The sequence below is a fragment of the Artemia franciscana genome, chromosome 12, assembly GCF_032884065.1.
Source record: "Artemia franciscana chromosome 12, ASM3288406v1, whole genome shotgun sequence".
NCBI lineage: Eukaryota > Metazoa > Arthropoda > Branchiopoda > Anostraca > Artemiidae > Artemia > Artemia franciscana.
In genome coordinates this window covers 4,006,374-4,021,893 of record NC_088874.1, presented here as the reverse complement: position 1 = coordinate 4,021,893, position 15,520 = coordinate 4,006,374, and the positions used below count along the sequence as shown (strand labels likewise).

At 36.1% G+C, this 15,520-nt stretch overlaps 1 protein-coding gene across 1 annotated transcript in view; it reads right to left on the bottom strand.

Annotated features, from left to right (window-relative positions):
• LOC136033593 (neurocalcin homolog) overlaps positions 1–15,520 on the bottom strand; it is a gene marked incomplete in the record, with an annotated part of 320,318 nt that overhangs the window by 145,561 nt on the left and 159,237 nt on the right. Inside the window, 1 exon segment of the mRNA XM_065714366.1 lies at positions 1,460–1,543.

The following is a 15,520-nucleotide window of genomic DNA, read 5'->3' as shown; positions in this document are numbered from 1 at the left end:
AGTTGAAAAAAATTGTTTTTTTTTTATTTAATCTAATGTTGAAATGACCTTTCCCCATCTTGGCAATTGCTTTAAGATAAATTAGCTTTATGCCTAAGTCACACCAAAGTCAAACCTGTCAGTAAAAATTCAAATTTTATGAATTATGTGTATTTTTTTGATTTTAGCGTGACATTTGTACTTCAAAAAACTACTACTAAAAACTAACCGAAGCACCGGGCTGCCTGAGGACAGCATAGCTGGGCAGCCTCCTCCTCCTTCCCAATCAATTCAAAGCTTCCCTCTTAACACCCTCCCAAGAGGTCCCAATTCCCTTTCAAATCCTATCTTACGATCTCTTCCCATCCCCTTAGGGGGAGATCTGCTTTTTATTTGACCCTAGTGGGTTGGCTGAAAAGCACAATCTTTGAACATTCGTCAACCTTAATCCGCAAATTGTTTTCAGTCATCTCAACCTCTTACAGATAGCCGTAGAAAGTGAGATAGAGCCACATTTTCAAAGACGGAAAATTGAAATGGTACGAAGTCTGTTTGAAAAACATGCATCAGCACTGTCTTCTTCCTAACTACTGTCGTAGATTGCCAATCGCTGACGTCCAAAAAGAGGTCAAAAAAGAGTGATTTCTGCTTAAAAAGAGTGCAAACCAAAAAATGTGCATGTACACGGCCACCGCTGTTTCCGCATCATCTCTAAGGTAAAAAGAATGCATTTCAAATGAAAAGTGTACAAGTTGGTAACCCTGTTCCTTGGCTTAATTATACTTCTGACAAAGCTGCCAACTACTGACGTCCAAAATGAATGAAAAATAACACCCAAAAAGATGAATTTTCACTCTTCCGCATCCCCTCCAAGGCAAAAAAAGTGAATTTCACACGAAAAGTGTGCAAGTTGGCAACCCTGCTACTGTCCGCTTATACTATGTATTTGAATGTTTTGCCAGATCCATCTTCAGTGATAGGAAAACTCCAGTTCCATACTATTCTTTTTGATCAATGGTAAAGCATACGTTGGAAAATTGAACATTGTTCAACTCTGCAAACTACGAACAGAATATATTAATTGCTATGTAAGTTTTATATAATGTTGATTTTATACGCAAATATGGCTATGATGTGGCCTGGGAATTATATTTCCAGAATGGACACACTGTTGCAACGTCTCTGTTACAACTCGAAAAAAAAAGAAACAAAATCTATTAGTGAGAAATCGATGCTAAAATCGATGCTACATTAGTGCAGTCGCAGTGCAAGACTTTGGCTTACCTGAGGACTTCCGTGCCTCTCTTTTGACCAAGCCAATCCCTTCGTCTCGCACCACTTGGGCCCTCAGGAAGGGTAAAGAGTGCTTCCCGGGCCCCAGCCTAATAGTGAGAAACACGCAACCGCTAGAGAAGAATAGTTTTAGAAACATATCAAAAAACAGAAAAAAAATAATTGAGACCAAAAAACAAGCACTTACCTAGTTGGTAAATCTACGGTTTGGATATGAAGTCGCTAAGGATTAATCATTCGTTCCTTATTTTGTTAGAAGCTGATAAATAATCTGTAAAAAAAACGGTACTTGAATATAGTGTGATCAAGTATTAATGAGAACACAGATGAGGAGGTTCCCAGATTTTTGTTTTATTTTTGAAAACAACAAGAAAATGAAAACATTTATTTTTTGATGAAAACTTACTTCTCTTAGCACATTCCTCGTACTGAAGCATATAAGCACACGCCACAAATTATTAAAATATTTCTTTTCATTTATTTCTTCCATTCGTTTTTCATAAACAGGTTTGGTCTTGGAACAGTTCATGTGTTTCTGTATACTACTACTACTACTACTAATAACTCACTGCAGCACAAAGTCGCCTGAGGCCAACACAGCTACGCACGCTCCTCCTCCAACCTAATCTATTTAAAGTCTCCCTCTTTACACCCTCCCAGGAAGTTCCCATTTCCTTTAAATCTTTATTTATGAAATCCTCCCAACCCAAACAAGGACGACCTGCTTTCCGTATAGCCCCAAACGGTTGGCCAAAAAGGACAATCTCCGGTAATCTGTCATCCTTCATCCGTAGAACGTGGCCTAGCCATCTCAACCTTTCTTTCATTATAGCCCCAGAAAGCGGGATTGAACCACACTTTTCGTACAACCTACTGTTTTGAAATACAGTCTGTCAGCCGGGTACCCAGAATAATCCGTTGTCAATTTCTCTGGAAAACATCTAGTAAATTTTCATCTGCTTTTCGGAGTGCCCATGCTTCAGAGCCATATTTGACCACTGTCATCACTGTAGCTTCCAATATTCTAATCTTGGTTTGTACACTTATCTTTCTATTCTTCCAAACTTTTTTTTAACTGTGAAAAAACACCCTGAGCCTTAGCTATTCTACTTTTAACATCTTCACTGCTCCCACAATCTTTACTAATAATACTACCAAGGTAACTGAAGCTCCCAACCTGATCAATCTTTTCGTTACCTAATGTCACCTGTTCATCTTCACTTATTCCTAGCCTTAGTGACTTAGTCTTCTTAACATTAATTTTCAAGCCTATTTTAGCACCCTGAACTCGTAAAACCTCTCTTCCTCCCCATTTGATTCCAAGGTCTCCGATTGCCTTTCCTGTGCTCCTTAAGTCCATCAAAATGATCCATATAAAGGGGGATAGAACACAATCCTGCTTAACTCCTGATTTAATACAAAACCAGTTGCTAACCTCATTTCCTACATTAACCGCAGCAGTATTATTCTCGTACATAGCGCAAATCACTTTAATGTATTTTTCTGGTATACCATATAACGATGAGACCTTTGTTAACGCTCTTCTATCAACAGAATCGAAAGCTTGCTCATAATCGATAAAACTGAGGACCAAAGGTGTTTGACAACGAAGGGACTTCTCAATTATTAACCTAAGAGTGAAAACATGGTCGACACATCCTCTACCTTTTCTAAAACCGCATTGTTCTTCCCTTAAAACTTTATTTCTGTATATGTATTCTGTATATGTATTCTGTATATGTATTCTGTATATGTAATCTGTATTCATATGTTTCTGTATATGAATGTGGAATTTCTCCCTACACATTCCTCGTCTTAAAGCATATAAGTAGACGTCACAAATTATTAAAATATATCTTTTCTTTTATTTTATCTGTTCGTTTTTCATGAACAGGTTTGATCTTGGAATAGCCCATATGTTTCTGTATGTAGAGGTGGAATTTTTCCCTACACATTCTTCGTCTTCAAGCATATAAGTAAACGTCAAAAATTATTAAAATATATCATTTCTTTTATTTCTTCCATTCGTTTTTCATGAACAGGTTTGTTCTGAGTACAGCTCATATGTTCCTGTATGTAAAGGTGGAATTCTCCCTATCCATTCCTCGTCTTCAAGCATATAAGTAAGCGTCACACATTATTAAAATTTATCTTTTCTTTTATGTCTTCTCTTCGTTTTTCATGAACAGGTTTAGTATTGGATTCCATTCGTTTTTCATCAACAGGTTTAGTCTTGGAATAGCTCATATGTTTCTTTATACAAAGGTGGAATTATTTTCCTACATTGAGCATTTGTAATGGTAAATTAGGATAGTCAAACAGTTCGTGGTAACCAGCTGTAGTAAGGAGCGACCCGGCTCAATAGTAACCAAAACTCTAAAAAATGGAACTTTGATACCAATAGTTACATAAAAAAAACATATTTTAATGCTGATTTTAAATATATAAGTTTAATCAAGTTTAGTTTTACCCATCAAAAGTTACGAGCCTGAGAAAATTTGCCTTATTTTAGAAAAAAAGGGGGAAACATCCCCTAAAAGTCATAGAGTCTTAACAAAAATCACACCATCAGATCACGATCACGGGTGCGTGCTTATTTGTTTGTTTGTTTGTTGTTTTTTTTTTGCTTGTTTTGTTTCCAGGGGTGATCGTATCGACCCTGTTGTCCTAGAATTTTGCAAGAGGGCTCTTTCTAACGAAAATGAAAAGTTCTAGTGCCCTTTTTAAGTGACCAACAAAATTGGAGGGCACCTAGGCCCCCTTCCACGCTAATTTTTTCCCAAAGTCACCGGGTCAAAATTCTGAGATAGCCATTTTATTAAGAATAGTCGAAAAACCTTATAACTATGTCTTTGGGGATGACTTACTCCCCCACAGTCCCCGTGGGAGGGGCTACAAGTTACAAACTTTGACCAGTGCTTACATATAGTAATGGCTATTGGGAAGTTTATGAACATTTTCAGGTGGATTTATTGGTTGGCGGGGAGGGGGTTATACGGGGGGAAATTTCCATGCAGGAATTTTTCATGGGGAAGAAAATCTCCATGAAGGGGGCGCAGGATTTTCTAGCATTATTAAAAAAACAATGAAAAAATAAATATGAAGAAGTTTTTTTCTAACGAAAGTAAGGAGCAGCATTAAAAATTAAAAGGACAGAAATTATAACGCCTATGAGGGGTTTACCCTCCTCCTAATACCTAGCTCTCTACGCTTAAGTATTTTTAGTAATTTCAACTATTTATTCTACGACCTTTGTGATTCAGGGGTCATTCTTAAGGAATTGGGACAAAATTTAAGCTTTAGTGTAAAGAGAGAGGTACTGACGAGTGGGTGAACGCCCTCATACACGTAATAAAAACATGCGAATATAGAAATTCGTTACAAAAACTAATTCCTAAGTTACGTATAGCTTTTACTAATAAAACATTCGTAAAAAAATAAAAGTTCTAGTTGTCTTTTTAAGTAACCAAAAAATTGGAAGGCAACAAGAGCTCCTCCCCCGCTCCTTTTTTCTCAAAATCATTCGATCAAAACTATGAGAAAGCCATTTAGCCAAAAAAATGAATATGCAAATTTCGTTTTAATTATTCATCTGCGGAGAGCCAAAATAAAAACATGCATTAATTCAAAAACGTCCAGAAATTAAATAAAAAAAAACAAGTTTTTTTTAACTGAAAGTAAGGAGCGACATTAAAACTTAAAACGAAAAGAAATTACTCCGTATATGAAAGGGGCTGTTCCCTCCTCAACGTCCCACTCATTACTCTAAAGTTTTTTAATATTTTAAAAAGTAGAGCTGAGGGAAAGAGCCAAACTTTAGCGTAAAGAGCGGGGCGTAGAGGAGGGAACAGCCTCTTTCATATACGGAGTAATTTCTGTTCGTTTTATGTTTTAATGTCGCTCCTTACTTTCAGTTAAAAAAAAAAAACTTGTTTTTTTAATTTAATTTAAAATAGAGGTCAGCAAATTCTACTGTAAAACTTCCAAATTTAGATTACCACCAACCAAATAAGGTTATATCCATGAAAAAATTTACGTAATCGATACCCCCATGGGTGTTGTATGAAACTTATAATTTAGGATGCTTAGTTTGGTATTTCAAAATTGTTATAACAACAATTGTTATAAAAATGTTTGGTATAAAAAAAAAGAGAGAACACCTAACGTTGCAAATAGACCAATAGCAGAGCCCCTTCAATTCTAAGGCAAACAAATAATACATATTGCTACTTTTTAAGAAAAGTAAGAAAAAATCCTCAGTTTCAATTTAATCTAGTAAAATATTATATTTCATCTAGTAATATTTGCTAATTTGAGGCTAGATTTGCTTGCGTGGTATTACTTTCTAAGATATCCATTCATTATAACAAATTCAGAACGAGCAATAAAAAACTTTGTAAATAAAGGAAAACCTTTATTTAATATTCAACATTAATTGTTTTTTATTCTTTGTTTTTTATTCATTATTTTATTCTTTTATTTTTATATTCTTTTATTGTATTGTTTTTTATTCATTAATTTTTTATTTATTCAACATTAATTTATTAAGCAATCTTGAGGACAATACGACACTGGCATTCAAAGTATAGCTTAAGCAGCTTTCACACTACGTATGTAATATTCGATGCAAAGTTGCGTTACTTATAACCTTTCAAATTTTAAGAAGCTCTTTCTCAATAGACTAACATGAAAACTCATAAAACAACCATACTCATCGCCTAAAATCATGACAATCATAATCAGCAAACAATACAAAAATTTAAAATATAGAATGGAAATGGGGCTTGTAGCTCTAATGAAGTGTGAAAGGCTTTTTAAGAAAATATATTAATTTATTTTCAAAATTAATTAATAACTTATTCAGAATTTCATTATGATGCTGCTCTATTGACTTTTCGATAACGTAACAAAAACTTAAGTGGTTTAACTCTAAGTAGACCATGGGTCTACTTGGCCACTGCCAAGGTTACGGACAGAATTTGCTCCATAACAGTACAGTATCAAAACACAAAATGTTAAGTTATGCTAGTGCGTGCGGTTCTACAGCATACGGTGAAAGAACCAGTGGCGTCACTCCACAAAAATTTAGGGAGGGAGGACGAAATGTATTTACCCCCCCCCCCTCCCTAATTGACACCATTGGAAAGAGCCATTAGATAATCCTTCTATCCTCAACTTGTACAACATAAAATAGCGTATCCAATTGAACGGGTGTCTAAAGGCCCATTCACAATGGGATTTTGCTAATACTGAGAATTAGACAATCCTTCTAATGAAAATTTTTCAGAAAATTCTTTAGTCAATCGAAAAACTCCATGAAAAATCTGATAGGCTCATATTAATGTGAATTCCTTTTGCGAATGGGCGTTAAAAGACTGACACCTCGCAACAATACTTCGCTCTGAATAGGAGGGGTTTGAAGTTGCTTACTATTATGCGTCTTCATATACAAAAAGAGGAGAGAAGGCTATTATTTTATACTAGTCATGAAATAGCTTTATTATAATAACTATAATATTATAATATATATTATAACATAATAACCATATAAATTGGACTGTTGAATGTCGTAGAATTTTCCTTTTTTCAATTTGGACAACAAAGGGAGTGCATCCTTGAAGTCGATTATCATTATTAATTAATTCAATTATTTTCTTTCTACAGCGTCATGTTATTAAAGATTTAGTCCCTGTTACTTGTTATCATCGTCCCAAAAGTACTATAACAATTAACTTCTTCTATTATCCTCAGAACCATCATAAGTTGTATTAACGTCTATCCAAGGAGAGAGAAACCAGACGATTTGGCAAGGAAATTAGTAAACTAGAATAACCTAATTAAGGTTAAATTAAAAGAAACAGAGCTTCGTCTTTTCCTGTTTCTATTTAGGGTAAATCTGAAAAGAAGGTAAGCTCTTGACTTTTGTCGTTTTATTTCTATCATGAGATTTTGAAAGTAAATTGATTCAGGAAGATTCTAATATAAATCAGGTGTTTGTTAATTTGTACTATACCTCCTTCCCAAAGGCTAAGCAGAATTAAAATACCCTTTTTTTGTCGATCCTAAATTTCCATTTTCCGTTCCTGAAATCTAATAAAAACAAAATACAGTGGTACTAAATACGTCCGACAGGAAAAAGGCTGTTGAAGGCTGAGGCTGTTGGAAAGCATCTATATGGTGGTACCCAGTGAGGTATGGTACCCAATGGTGCCCAATGAGGTTTTACAAATTGTTTTTAGTCAAACAAAATAATCCAAATCTTCAGAAAATGAAGATAAAAATTGAATTTGCAAATTTGATTTTGCAAATTGGGATAGCAAAATTTCAATGGCAGAACTTAGAAGTGTATTTTTTCTGTTTTTTGAAAAATGTATAGAGCAATCATTGTATTTTGTAATTTTACTCACTGAAAAGATCAATTGGCGATGAGGCGCTCACTTTCCGCCCCCTGGCGTGAATCTTAGAATGCCAAGTGTGTCGCACATGGTTTACATGATTTCTGAAAGTGAGCACCCCTCGTCTTTGGACGACAGGTATCATTCTGCAATAATTATTTTTCTGAAACAATCAACAACAGTTTCAAAAATTTTGACACCATTTGTTACATTGCTGGCGGCTAACGATCTTTAAAATTTCAAACTTAAATCTAAAATTATACCTGCCAATACAGTTCGTTGAGATTGCCCCCTCCCACACTAAGTTGTCGTATCTTTCCTCTCTTAAAACTACCAATTGTAAATTTTGATTATCCAAACAATTCTGCTTTCTTTTCTATTCTGTTTACCCCAGTGACGAATTATGTCTTTCACCAAAACCAATTGACTGAACCAAGTCCGACCATGTGATACCCTTAAATACTGAGTCTTGATGAGAATATCTTACACATAGAGAAGGGACCGGGAATTACTTGAATGGCGAAGGGACCAGAACATTCTTGAAATTCTAAATAACAATTACTTTTTTTAACATTTATTACTAGTAGCAGGTTTTTTTTTTTTTTTTTTTTTTTTTTTTTTTTTTTTTTTTTTTTTTTTTTTTTTTTTTTTTTTTTTTTTTTTTTGTCCAACAGGCTCTTTGGCCTCGCAAAAATACTGATAGGTTTCCTTTTAGACGATCTGTTCAACCAGATAAATGCAACACATACCCATCAGATCTGTTCAATCAGAGAAATACAACACATACCCATTAGATCTGTTCAATCAGAGAAATGCAACACATACCCATCAGATCTGTTCAATCAGAGAAATGCAACACATACCCATCAGATCTGTTCAATCAGAGAAATGCAAAACATACCCATCAGATCTGTTCAATCAGAGAAACGCAACACATACCCATCAGATCTGTTCAATCAGAGAAATGCAACACATACCCATCAGATCTGTTCAATCAGAGAAATGCAACACATACCCATCAGATCTGTTCAATCAGAGAAATGCAACACATACCCATCAGATCTGTTCAATCAGAGAAATGCAACACATACCCATCAGATCTGTTCAATCAGAGAAATGCAACACAAACCCATCAGATCTGTTCAATCAGAGAAATGCAACACAAACCCATCAGATCTGTTCAATCAGAGAAATGCAACACATGCCTATCAGATCTGTTCAATCAGAAAAATGCAACACAAACTTATTAGATCTGTTCAATCAGAGAAATGCAACACAAACCCATCAGATCTGTTCAATCAGAGAAATGCAACACATACCCATCAGATCTGTTCAATCAGAGAAATGCAACACATACCCATCAGATCTGTTCAATCAGAGAAATGCAACACATACCCATCAGATTTGTTCAATCAGAGAAATGCAACACATACACATCAGATCAGTTCAATCAGAGAAATGCAACACATACCCATCAGATCTTTTCAATCAGAGAAATGCAACACATACCCATCAGATCTGTTCAATCAGAGAAATGCAACACATACCCATTAGATCTGTTCAATCAGAGAAATGCAACACAAAACCCATCAGATCTGTTCAATCAGAGAAATGCAACACAAACCCATCAGATCTGTTCTATCAGAGAAATGCAACACATACCCATTATCTGTTCAATCAGAGAAATGCAACACAAACCCATCAGATCTGTTCAATCAGAGAAATGCAACACAAACCCATCAGATCTGTTCAATCAGAGAAATGCAACACATACCCAGGATCGTATTTGAAGTTTTGACGCTACTAGGCCCAAGCGTCTTCAAGCGTATTTTTGGGGTTATTCCTGAGAGCTCGGGGAAAGTGGAAGCAATGAACAGAACACAACTGATGTGCCAAAAGTGATGAAAGGGAGTGGTGATACCGAACTCTCAGCCAACATTCTTGGGAGACATCTGACAGTTTAGAAGTGACCGCGGAATTCCGGTGTTATTTTAAAATCACTTTTCTGTGAATACGCAGCACGGCGGCGGAGTACACCTACCACTTTTGCAGTAAATCACATCGGTCGAGTTTTTGTCAAGAAAAAATTCACTCTGTTATATTTTATTGCACCCTCTGGCATTGTGAGCCCCTAGGCCCGGGCTTAGTGGGCCTATTGGTAAATCGATTTTTATATAAAAAACTAATATCTAACTAATACAGAGATTTTCGAAAAAGCCCAATAAAATACATTTGTTTTAATTAAACTTTTATTCAGGAATGAAAAAGCTAACAATTGTGCTTGGAAATATTGATATTGCATTTTCAGTCAAACAAATCGATAAAAAAAATATACATATATATATATACAACACCCAGAGATATAAGCAAGAAAAATACCCATTCAATTCCTAAACAAATTTTTGTTCAGTTCTTCGGTTATGCCTATGTAGAATTTCCCTAATTTACCCATGACATACCGTTCAGTCACAATAAAAATCTGGAGCTTGTGGCACTGAATTATCAAAATCACACACTCGACAATTATAATCTATCGGTGACATTACTGGCACTCTGCCACTTTGTTTTTCCTTTACTATTTCACTTCAAGGAAAATATAACGTCATTTCAAAAATAACGTCATTTCGTTCCTTTCATTTCTTTGGCTTAGCCCAAGAGCAAAAATAAAGGTAGGCATGAGGATTTAGCCCCCCCCCCTAGAAGACCAAAATATACATGAAATATAAATTTCATTTCATTCTAGAAAACATAACAGCTCTCTACTACAAACAATCCTTTTTTCAAACTTTAGTCCCCCCTAAAATATTTCAGCTGGTCCGCCCCCTCCAAGGAAACTTCTGCTGGCACCCTTGTCTTTACCTATTATTGCTACCCTTTTGGGAAGCAAAAAAACTTAGAAGAAGAGCGGGAAAATGTGAAAATATTCTTATTTGAACTCATTTAATACTAAAGCACCTGTTAGCATCCCCTCCCCATGAATTTTCCTAGTGATGCTTATACAGTCAGATTTTTCGATATGGTATTCCTTGAAATAATATTTATTTTAAAGTTTAATCAGAGATTACCATTATATGGTCGGTTGTGATTATTATTTCAAGAGTCAACTTCATTATCATTTATATATTATTTCGAAGCAGGCAACTATTATAAAATCGGGAATCATTAGATTTATGAACGAAACGTGCGAATTTTAATATTAATAAAAATAAAGTCATTCAGTAGTCCAAATCATCACTGTCCCGCTTAAAGATCGCATCAGAAATTGTCACATTTCTGACGCAATAGATAAGCCCGTTTGCAAACCTGTTCCCAAAGGGAGCATAGGGGCAGAGTGGTGAATTAAATCACAGTGTGATTCTCTTGGTCTACATTGCCCTGCTAATACTCCCTCTGGGAACAGATTAGTAAACGCGATGGTAGCAACTCCTTTATTATTGCATTGATTTAAATGGGAATATCGCCCCCCTCCCTATTTTCTACACTTCTTTTTAAGTCTTCATGCTCAGCCTTTCGGGGCTCATATTCCCCTATTCCGGGGGGAATATGATGAAGTGTTTTTCTTTTATTGTTTCAATTTAATTTTGAGTCAATTGTCGACTAAATCTATCTATATACCTATCCATTGAGAATCCACTAATGGCTTTGATTTAATGAAAAACCGTAGTTAAACTTAAGGGACGAAATGCACCATAAGTTCAATGTATTCTTTTTAAATTTTACAAAGAAAAAAGTTTAATTGAAATTTTAGATTCCTCCTAAAAATCATTTGGTGCACTTCTAAATATTGGCCGTGTATACTCATGTGTACATTGGACAGAACTAATGCCCCCTCCTTAGCTAAAAAAAAAAAATAATTACTAATCCCAAAAAATTTCGGAATTTCAATTATTTCAAAAGCTTATTTCGCTTTTTGATTTAATGAACATGCAAAATTGTAGACTTGATACAATGATTGTCACATTTTTATTTCTTTCCCTTTTTTTGTATATTACTTTTTTTCAGTTCGAAGATCAGAATTCAGTTCGGTTCAGTTCAGTTCGACATTCAGGTTGGGCGAGCATCTGCCAATTCGTGTAGTAAAAATAAAATTTAGTTATTGATTTATTATTTTTAGTTAGCCCATTTAGGTAAAAAATTAGCTCGATGAAAAATAAAATGAAATCGTTAATAGTAGCCCAAACTACTCCAATTGAGTTACCAGAATTTATGTTCTCATGACCCATTGACAGAACCAAAAATAAAAGAATTCTTTTCAAGTGCAATTAAACACCAACGGTAAAACAAAAAGCAAAGATGAATTACCCCAAAAACTCATGGGAGCCAAGACTTTTTTCCTTGATATAGAATTACGAAAAAAAAGTGCAATTAAAATGAAATTTCCCGGGAGGGATAGCATCCAGTCAATGCATATTGAAAGCTAAGGGAGAGGAGCTTACCTTCTAAGAGCGTACGTACCTGTGAATTTTATGAATACGTAATGTACCTACGCTACACTTTTAGTTTTCCCGCTCTAATAAAGCCTTCGGTACTTATGTCTTAAAGCAACCACACTCAAGTTCTCTCGAGGTTTTGTGTCACAAACATGGGACAATAAGTGGTTTTCATGGTCCTTATGCCAGACAATATTAGTTTCGGCTCGGTGGGAAAATACATTGTAGCTATATTTTAATTAAATAATTAGTTGGTATTTTGCGTAGGTTAGGTTAGTTTAGGTCGTATTTAATATAACGCGGTCCGGGCAGCCCCCTTTCCATAATTCTTTGCTGTAGTTTCGCTAATTTTGTTACTAATTATTATATTTTTATCATATTTTGGTATGTTTCATTATGATTAACCTATGATTAACCTTCAATTCTTGAGTGTGGTGGCTATAAGACACAAGCACCAAGCATTCTCTAAACAAATTAAATTATTTACTTTGTTTGAAAAAAGTTGTAGCCTTTTAGCAAGGACGACTAAAAGGATTTTTTAATATAAGGATACGATGTAAAAATAGTTGTTTCTCCCTAAATCTTTCAAATTCCACTAAAAATGCCTTTAGGGGAGGCCTAGTGGAGTTTTTCAGACAAGGGGGATTAAGTTCGTTTTAGCACCCCCACCCCTGCCGTTTGCAGGCATAAATACCTGATACTCTATACCAGTAATCGGAAAGTAAAGTACCGCATCCAAATTATTACCTATGCATTGATTCTATTTTAAGTAAATAGCGACCAGAGTGCCACCGGATTGCATTATGCTGCTTTACAAAAATTAATTTTCAATTCTTCTAAACTGATGGTAACCTCCAAAGTTTTGATTTAGGCCTTTTGTGGGCTAAAATTATTGTTTTCCCACATAAAACAAGAGCTAAGAGCTCATATGGCACTTGTGACGAGGCGAGAAGAGCTAAGAGCCAAGAGATCATATGGTATGAGCTCTAACAAAATTCTATGAATCAATAGATTGATTTAAAAAGGAAAATAAGAGGCTTATTGCCGGTCAGGATTTAAAATAAGAGCGCTGAGTCACGATATCCTTCTAAATATCAGAATTCATTAAGATCCGATCACCCACTCGTAAGTTATAAATACCTAATTTTTTCTAATTTTTCCTCTCCCTTTAGCCCCCCAGATGGTCGAATCTGGGAAAACGACTTCATCAAGTCAAAGGTGTGCAGCTCCCTGACACGCCTATCAATTTGCATCGTCCTAGCACGTCCAGAAGCACCAAACTCGCCAAATCACTGAACCCCTCCCCCAACTCCCACAAAGAGAGCGAATCCGGTACGATTCTGTCAATCACGTATCAAGAACATTTGTTTATTCTATCCACCAAGCTTCATCCCGATTCCTACACTCCAAGTGTTTTTCCAAGATTTCCCCCTCCAACTCCCCCCAATGTCAAACGATCTGGCCGGGGTTTGAAATAAGAGCTCTGAGACATGAATTCTTTCTAAAAATCAAATTTCCTTAAGATCCGATCATCTATTCGTAAGGTAAAAATACCCCAATTTTCACGTTTTCCAAGAATTCCGGTTCCCCCCTCCAACTCCCCCCAACGTCACAGGATCTGGTCGGAATTTAAAATAAGAACTTTAAAGCACAAGATCCTTCTAAATATAAAACTTCATTAAGATCTGGTCACCCTTTCGTAAGTTACAAATACCTCAATTTTCAAAATTACCCCCCCCCCCCAATTCCACCAAAGAGAGCAGATCCGGTCCGGTTATGCCAGTCACGTATCTTAGACAGGTTTTTATTCTTCCCATCCAGTTTAATCCTGATCTCACCGCTTTAAGTATTTTCTAAGATTTCCGGTCCCCCCCAATAACGCTTGATCCGGTTGAGATTTAAAATAAGAGATCTGAGTTACGAGGTCCTTCTAAATATGAAGTGTCATGAAGATCCGATCACTCCTTCGGAAGTTAAAAATACGTCATTTTTTCTTATTTTTCAGAATTAACCCCCCCCCCATAGATCGGATCCGTTCCAATTATGTAAATCACGTATCTAAGACTTCTGCTTATTTTTCCCACCAAGCTTCATCCCGATCCCTCCAATCTATGCGTTTTCCATGATTTTAGGTTCCTCCACCCCAAACTTCCCCCAAAGTCACCAGATCCAGTCAGGATTTAAAATAAGAGCTTTGAGACACGATATCCTTCTAAATATCAAATTTCATTGAGATCCGATAACCCGTTCGTAAGTTAAAAATACCTCATTTTTTTAAGAATTAATCCCTCCCCCAACTACCCCAAAGAGAGCGGATCCGTTCCGGTTATGTCAATCATGTATCTAGGACTCGTGATTATTTTTTCCACCAAGTTTCATCCCGATCCCTCCACTCTAAGTGTTTTTCAAGTTTTAGGTTTCCCCCTCCCAACTCCCCCCCCAATGTCACCAGATCTGGTCGGGTTTAAAATAAGAGCTCTGAGCCACGATATACTTCTAAATATTAAATTTCATTGAGATCCGATCACCTGTTCGTAAGTTAAAAATACCTCATTTTTTCTAATTTTTCAGAAATAACTCCCCCCCCCCAACTATCCCAAAGAGAGCGGATCGGTTCCGTTTATGTAAATCATGTATCTATCACTTGTGTTTATTTTTCCCACCAAGTTTCATCCCGATTCCTCCACTCTAAGTGTTTTCCAAGTTTCAGGTTTCCCCCCTCCCAACTCCCCCCCAATGTCACCAGATCCGGTCAGGATTTAAAATAAGAGCTCTAAGACACGATATCCTTCTAAACATCAAATTTCATTGAAATCCGATCACCCTTTCGTAAGCTAAAAATACCTCATTTTTTGTAATTTTTCAGAATTACCCCCCCCCCCCCACTACCCCAAAGAGAGCGGATCCGTTCCGATTATGTCAATCATGTATCTGGGACTTGTGCTTATTTTTCCCATCAAGTTTCATCCCGATCCCTCCACTCTAAGTGTTTTCCAAGATTTTAGGTTTCCCCCCTCCAACTCCCCCCAATGTCATCAGATCCGGTCGGGATTTAAAATAAGAGCTCTGAGACACAATATCATTCCAAACATCAAATTTCATTGAGATCCCATCACCCATTCATAAGTTAAAAATACTTCATTTTTTCTATTTTTTCCGAATTAACCGGCCCCCCACTCCCCCCAGATGGTCAAATTGGGAAAATAACTATTTATAATTTAAGCTGGTCCCGTCCCTGATACGCCTGCCAAATTTCATCGTCCTAGCTTACCTGGAAGTGCCTAAAGTAGCAAAACCGGGACCGACAGACAGACAGACCGACAGAATTGGCGATTGCTATATGTCACTTGGTTAATACCAAGTGCCATAAAAATGAATAGTAATTTGCTGTAGCGTGATCTCTTTCATTTCTAAAAGGACGTT